Here is a 6858-nt window from a genome sequence, read left to right as displayed (position 1 = left end):
GAAGTTTACAGTCCAAAGACACAGGCTCATTAAAAGACTGGGACCACTAAAGCGTATCATGCTTAGCGAAATAAGTCAGGCGGAGAAAGACAACTATCATATGATCTCCCTGATATGAGGAAGTGGTGTTGCAACATGGGGGCTTAAGTGGGTACGAGAAGAATAAATGAAAGAAGATGAGATTGGGAGGGAGACAAACCATAAGTGACTCTTAATCTCACAAAACAAACTGAGGGTTGCTGGGGGGAGGGGGTTTGGGAGAAGGGGGTGGTATTATGGACATTGGGGAGGGTATGTGCTTTGGTGAGTGCTGTGAAGTGTGTAAACCTGGTGATTCACAGACCTGTACCCCTGGGGATAAAAATATATGTTTATAAAAAATAAAAAATTATATTAAAAAAAAAAAAGACTGGGACCGAATCATAAGATTATAGAATGCTTCCCTTTCCTCAACACCTCACCACCATATTACTAAAGACCTATTTATAGCAGTTCATTTTACCCAGTACATCAGACTAGCTATCAGTTTAAAAGTTACAAGGTATATCAAAAGGCAAAAAACCCCCCACAATTTGAAGAGTAAGAGTAAGCATCAGAACCAGGCATGGCAAGAATTATCAGACCAAGAATTTAATACAGTTATGATTAATATGTTAAGGGCTCTAATGGGGATAAAGTAAATAGCATACGAGAACAGATGGACAATTTAAGCAAAAAGTGGAAATCCTAGGAAAGAACCAAAAGGAAATGCTAGAGATTAAAAAGAAGAAGAAGAAGAGGAAGAAGGAGGAGGAGGAGGAGGAGAAGAAGAAAAACTATAAAAGAGATGAAGAATGTCTTTGATGGGCTCATCAGTAGACTGGACATGGCCATAAAAAGAATTTGAGAGCTAGACAATATATCAAAAGAATCCTTGAAAACTGAAAAGCAAAGAGAACAAAGACTAACAGAAAGAAAAGAAAAACATTTATGACAGAATGTTCAAGGATTGTGGGCCAACAAAAAAAGGTTTAACATCTATTTTCTAGAATACCAGAAAAAGAGAAAGGAACAAAAGAAATAGTTGAAAAATAATGAATAAGGATTTCCTCCAGAATAATGTCAGACATCACACCACAGATCCAGGAAGCTCAGAAAATACCAAACAGGATAAATGTCAAAAAAGAGAAAACCAAACCAAACTAAAACACTGCCTATTCATACACTTTTCAAACTGGAGAAAATCAAAGATAAAGGGAAAAAAAAAAAAAAAAGACCTGAAGGAAACTAATGGCAAAGGACACCTCACCTTAGAGAAACAAGGTTAAGAATTATACTTGATTTCTGAGAAACCACAAGAGCAGGAAAAGAGTAGGATGAAATATTTAAAGTGTTGAGTAAAAATTAAACACCAAACTAGAATTCTGTATCTTGTGGAAGATGCCTTCAAAGTGAAGGAAAAATAAAGACTTTCTCAGATAAAATTTGAGAGAATCTGTTGTCTTGAAAGAAATGTTGAGAGGAATTCTTTAAAAAGGAGGAAAATAATATAGTCAGAAACCTGGGTCTGTATTAAAGAAGAGCATAGAAGAAGCAATAAATGAAGGTAAAATAAATATTTTTTCTTATTCTTAATTGAGGTAAAGAGTTTGTTCAAAATAACATCAACATCAATAATGTAAATGTAAATGATAATATTCTATGTAATAAAGTAAATGTATTCAGTTATGTGTATGTACATATATATACAAATATATATATATATTTATGCTTGTGAATGCTTATATATAAATTAAATGAATGGCAGCAATGATAATGATATAAGGGATGAGGAGGAGGAATTGGAATTTTTTATTATTATAAGGTTTTTACACTTCTTGTGAAATGTTATAGTGTCATTTGAATGTGGACCTGGATAGCTGAAAATATATAGTGCAAACTGGAGGGTGAACCCTAAAAGAATATATATATATAAATATATATATATATATATATATATATATATATGTGCTTAACATTGATATGCTAAGAAAAGAGATAAGATAGAATAATAGATATTAAAACCATGAAAGGCAGACAAAGAGTGAAAAACAAAAATAAAAACAATAAAAGTTTGCCCTTTTATTGTATTTTTATTGTTTTAGTATCTACAAATATGGTAGATACTAATATGAATATATTGATAGTCACTTTGAATGTCAATGGTTTAAATGCAGTGGATCAAAAAACACGATCAAACTATATGCTGTCTTTAAGGAACCCACTTTTAATATAAAGACATTTAGAATAAAAGCAAATGGTTGAAGAAAAATGGACCATGCTAACACTGATCAAAAGAAGCACACATAGTTATATTAAACAGAGCAGACTTCAAAGCAAGGAAACTTATTAGGAATAATAGAGACATTGCATAACGATAAAGGGGTCAATTCTCCAAGAAGACATCACAGTCCTAACGGTCTATGTACCTAACAGCAAGGTTTTAAACTCTATGAAGCAAAACCTAATAGAATTACAAGGAGAAACTGATGAATGCACACACATTTGGTGACTTCCTTAATAGAATCCAGCAGGCAGAAAATTAGTTTCGAGTAGTTTTTGTTTTGTTTTTATTTTATTTATTTTTTTTTTATTTTAGGAAGCTTTCTTGAATTATGTATAGTTTAATTTTTTTTCATTCATTTCATTTCTTGGTTTCCTTCTTCCAGGACTACTGTTATATGTATTTTAGATTTTCCTTGCCTGTTTGCTATTGCTATCATGTTTTCATATTTTTTAATCTCTCTCTTTACATTATTCTGACTTTAAAGTATTCTTAATTTCCGTGTTACACTTCTCCTAAGGCATTATCTATTGTGTTTATTGGTTCTTGTGTTTTAACATTCACTCTCCCTTTGAACGTTATTCTTTTTTTTCTTTCCTTTTGACTTTCTTCTAAATTCTATCATGTTTTCGAATCTTCTTTTTCTCAGGTCACATCATCTCTGAGTGTGTCGAATTCTGATTTGTACTTTCATTCATAGCATCTAACATTTTCTTAATTTCTTTTATCTGATTTGAACTACTGATTTGCATCTGTTCTATGAATATATCTTCATAGAATGTTTTTATAGCATCCAATATTCTCTGTTCCTGGTTTTCTTTTAATGTATAATAACTGCATGTGGAATTTGACAGCCATCCTTTTCTATTATTTGACTTTTTAGAAAATTTAGTTTTCCTACATTTGGATGGTAGGATGGGAGAGGCTTACTGAGTTTCATGGTTCTAGAGCATCATCTTTTATATTATTGTTTTTACAAAGAAATAAGAATATATGCCTCATTCTAAAACCTGTCTCCCCTATCCTTCCCTTCCATTTATCTAGACATTGATTTCTATTTTGTCTCTACTATCCCTGTCCTCTTCAACTAGTATTATAGTCCTAAAAATTTCTCCTTAATGTGACTGTTCATCTTGGTAAGGATTATCAATGTCTCAGTATTGTAAGTTCATAGCCCACACACAATAAAGACATTCTAGCAGCAATGGGCATACCCAGTTCACAGATCTTGGTATCTAATGTTCCTCTAAGAGACCAGATATCTTTGAAGATATGGCTGATTCTAAAAATAAGGAAAAATAGGTATACAATAAGGCTAAAATGTTTTGTTATATCTGAAAATAAAGAAGCAATAAAAAAAAAAGTGGAGAGGCTTCAGAAAGACCCAAGGGGCCAACTTGATATGGTTTGCGTCAAATATGGGACACTTCAAGGATCTAAAATAATTAAGTACAGGAATAAATGGCAAAACATTGAAAAATAGAAATTTATGAGTTCATATAGATAATAGTAAATGGCAACTAAATAGTACATAAAAGAGGGTTTTTCTTACATATGAAGATTGAAAGTTGATTCATAAGTATATAGAGAGAGCTAGAGTTAGTACATCAGTATTTTGCAATTATCATGGTAAAGATTAAATCAGGCAAGTATTAAAACTGATGTTATAACAAAGGGGAAGTTTTAACAACGATTGGGATGCTTACATAGTCTCAAAATTTCTCCCCATAGACTACCTATGTGTTTCAAGGAAAAATGTAATAATTATACAGTCTTCCACTCTCAGCTGAGATGTTGAAGGTGTACAAAAAAAAAAGTAACAATTATGAAGAAAAGAAATCAGGCAGCATTTTGATCAGATCATCAAAATTAATATTGCAAATGAGAAGCAAATGAATATTATATGCCTCAGATATAAAAAAACCACAGCATCTCTTTTGTGTGACTCTGCCCTAGAATGTATAACATGAATATAATCATAAGGAAGCATCAAAAAACCCAAAATGAAGTATGTTCTATTAAAAAAAAAAAGCAGGGATTGTACTTTTCAAAAATGTTAATAGCATACAAGGGAACGCATGATTCTGGAATTTGCAGATTAAAGGAATATGAAGAACTTTAATAAATAAATGCACTATGTGACTCGTCTGGATTCTCTACTGAAAAGGAAAATATGTCACAAAGGATAGTAATGGCATCAACTGAAAAAAAAATGGAATATAGATGATTGGCTAAATGAGAAAAAAAATTTACCAATGTAAAATATACTGCATATACTTTAAAGTTTTAGGGGTATAATTATAAGATTAATAAATATGAAGATCTTTTTTTAAAAAAAAACACAGTATATATTGCTAGATTATGTAGTTTGCCAGAAAGAACATAGGTTATTTATTTATTTATTTATTTTAAAGATTTTATTTATTTATTTGGCAGAGAGAGAGGGAGAGATCACAAGTAGGTGGGAGGGGGGGAAGCAGGCTCCCTGCTGAGCAGAGAGCCCCATGCGGGGCTCAATCACAGGACCCTGGGACCATGACCTGAGCTGAAGGCAGAGGTCTAACCAACTGAGCCACCCAGGCGCCTGAACATAGTTTTTTAAAAATAAAATAATTTTGCACATGCTAGTGGGATATAACTTAAGTACATTAACTGCATTAAGGCACATTTAAAAATGTGCTCACTGTTGCTACTAATCCTATTTTAGTTGGTTATGCTGGTATTGCTACTGTGAGAGCAGTCTGGGGGTAATGTGGGCTACAGCAGATAAATGAGTAAGTATATGCTATTTTAATTCCATCATCCTTAGTGACTTTGAAAATCAATGTTCTCAATATAAGAAAAAAGAAACATAAGAGGTTAATTAAAAATGTTATAGTCCTGAATTTGAATAGGAAGTATTTTTATGAACTCAATGTAGTTTTTACCTTTAAGACAAAACATATTCTTAGTTTTGTCCACTGAATAGATCTAGAAATAATAATTAACCAATAACAATAACTCTTAGCTCCCAGATGGTATTCTCTAAGCACAATTATCCACTCAAAGGAATCTGTTCCTGCAGAAACTCATAGTTCCATGACACGGTCAGGAAACAGACAAGATGATCTTAGAACATCCTGTCATACCAGATAACAAGAAAACTGTCAAAGGCAACCAGGTTCATATCCAAATAACTAAAGTGACTTTGGTGTGAAAATAGTCCTCTTGCAAAAGAAGAAGAAATGTGAGAATCATTAAGAAACGTGAGAATAATTAAGAATAACTACAATAAATTTACACACATAAAATATGTTTGATCTTTGAGTTTATGCTAAAAAAGGATGCTGTGGGCAGTCATCATTACAACATGCTGGAGATCCATCCCAATATTTGAAAACTGGTTAGTGAAGGGAAAGAAGCAGACATTTAGATTGCCTTTCTTACAAGAAATATAACTCCAAATAATCGAATATTAGATTAGGGGAAATAATTATTTCTGGAGGTATTCCAGATAATAAATGAAAAAGAAAATGACAGAATATCTCCATTTTGCAATTCATAAGCAGCTTAGGGTTCTAGGTTTTTTGGGGTTTTGTTTTGTTTTGTTTTGTTTTTAAAGATTTCACCTATTTATTTGATAGACAGAGATTACAAGTAGGCAGAGAGGCAGGCAGAGAGAGAGAGGGGCTGATGTGGGGCTTGATCCCAGGACCCCGAGATCATGACCTGAGGCGAAGGCAGAGGCTTTAACCCACTGAACCACCCAGGTACTCCAGTGGTTCTAGATTTTAAGTATTTTTGGCTTTAACGCAAATTAAGATAGATAATCAGAGAGTTTGTCCCTTCTGATGGCAGAATGGAAAATCTATTATGAAAGAATTTGACCAGAAATGAAAGAAAGTGGGAGGCAGAGAGAGAGGTGGAGGGAAAGAGAGGAAAGAAGGAATGAAGGCAGGAAGGCAGGAAATTTGTTGAGTTTGATCAAGACTCCAGATCCAAACTCTAGTTCTCTAATTTACAGATATGCAGAGTACAAAGCAACATGCAAAATTCACTGGCAACTATGGAATCAGAAAAATCCAGATTTCTGGAAAATATAGTAACAATTTCTTCCTCAGATTTCATGAGGAAACAAAGAGGCAGAGAGAGAGATGAGCAGCGGACAGCAACTATCCTCATGTATAACCTTACATTGATCCTTATTTTTATTTAAGATTTTAGTTATTTATTTGACAGACAGAGATCACAAGTAGGCAGAGAGGCAGGCAGAGAGAGAGGAGGAAGCAGCTCCCCGTGGAGCAGAGAGCCTATGTGAGACTCCATCCCAGGACCCTGGGATCATGACCTGAGCCGAAGGCAGAGGCTTAACCCACTGAGCCACCCAGGTGCCCCTGATCCTTATTTTTTTAAAAAACAGTTAAAAATTATTGACATTATGTATATATACCACATCTTCTTGATCCATTCATCTGTTGATGGACATCTAGGTTCTTTCCATAGTTTGGCTATTGTGGACATTGATGGAATACTATGCAGCCATCAAAAGAAATGAAATCTTGCCATTTGCGACAACA

The sequence above is a fragment of the Mustela nigripes genome, chromosome 13 (genome assembly GCF_022355385.1).
Source record: "Mustela nigripes isolate SB6536 chromosome 13, MUSNIG.SB6536, whole genome shotgun sequence".
Lineage (NCBI taxonomy): Eukaryota > Metazoa > Chordata > Mammalia > Carnivora > Mustelidae > Mustela > Mustela nigripes.
The sequence above is the reverse complement of the archived record's forward strand: the minus strand, read 5'-3'. Positions refer to the sequence as shown.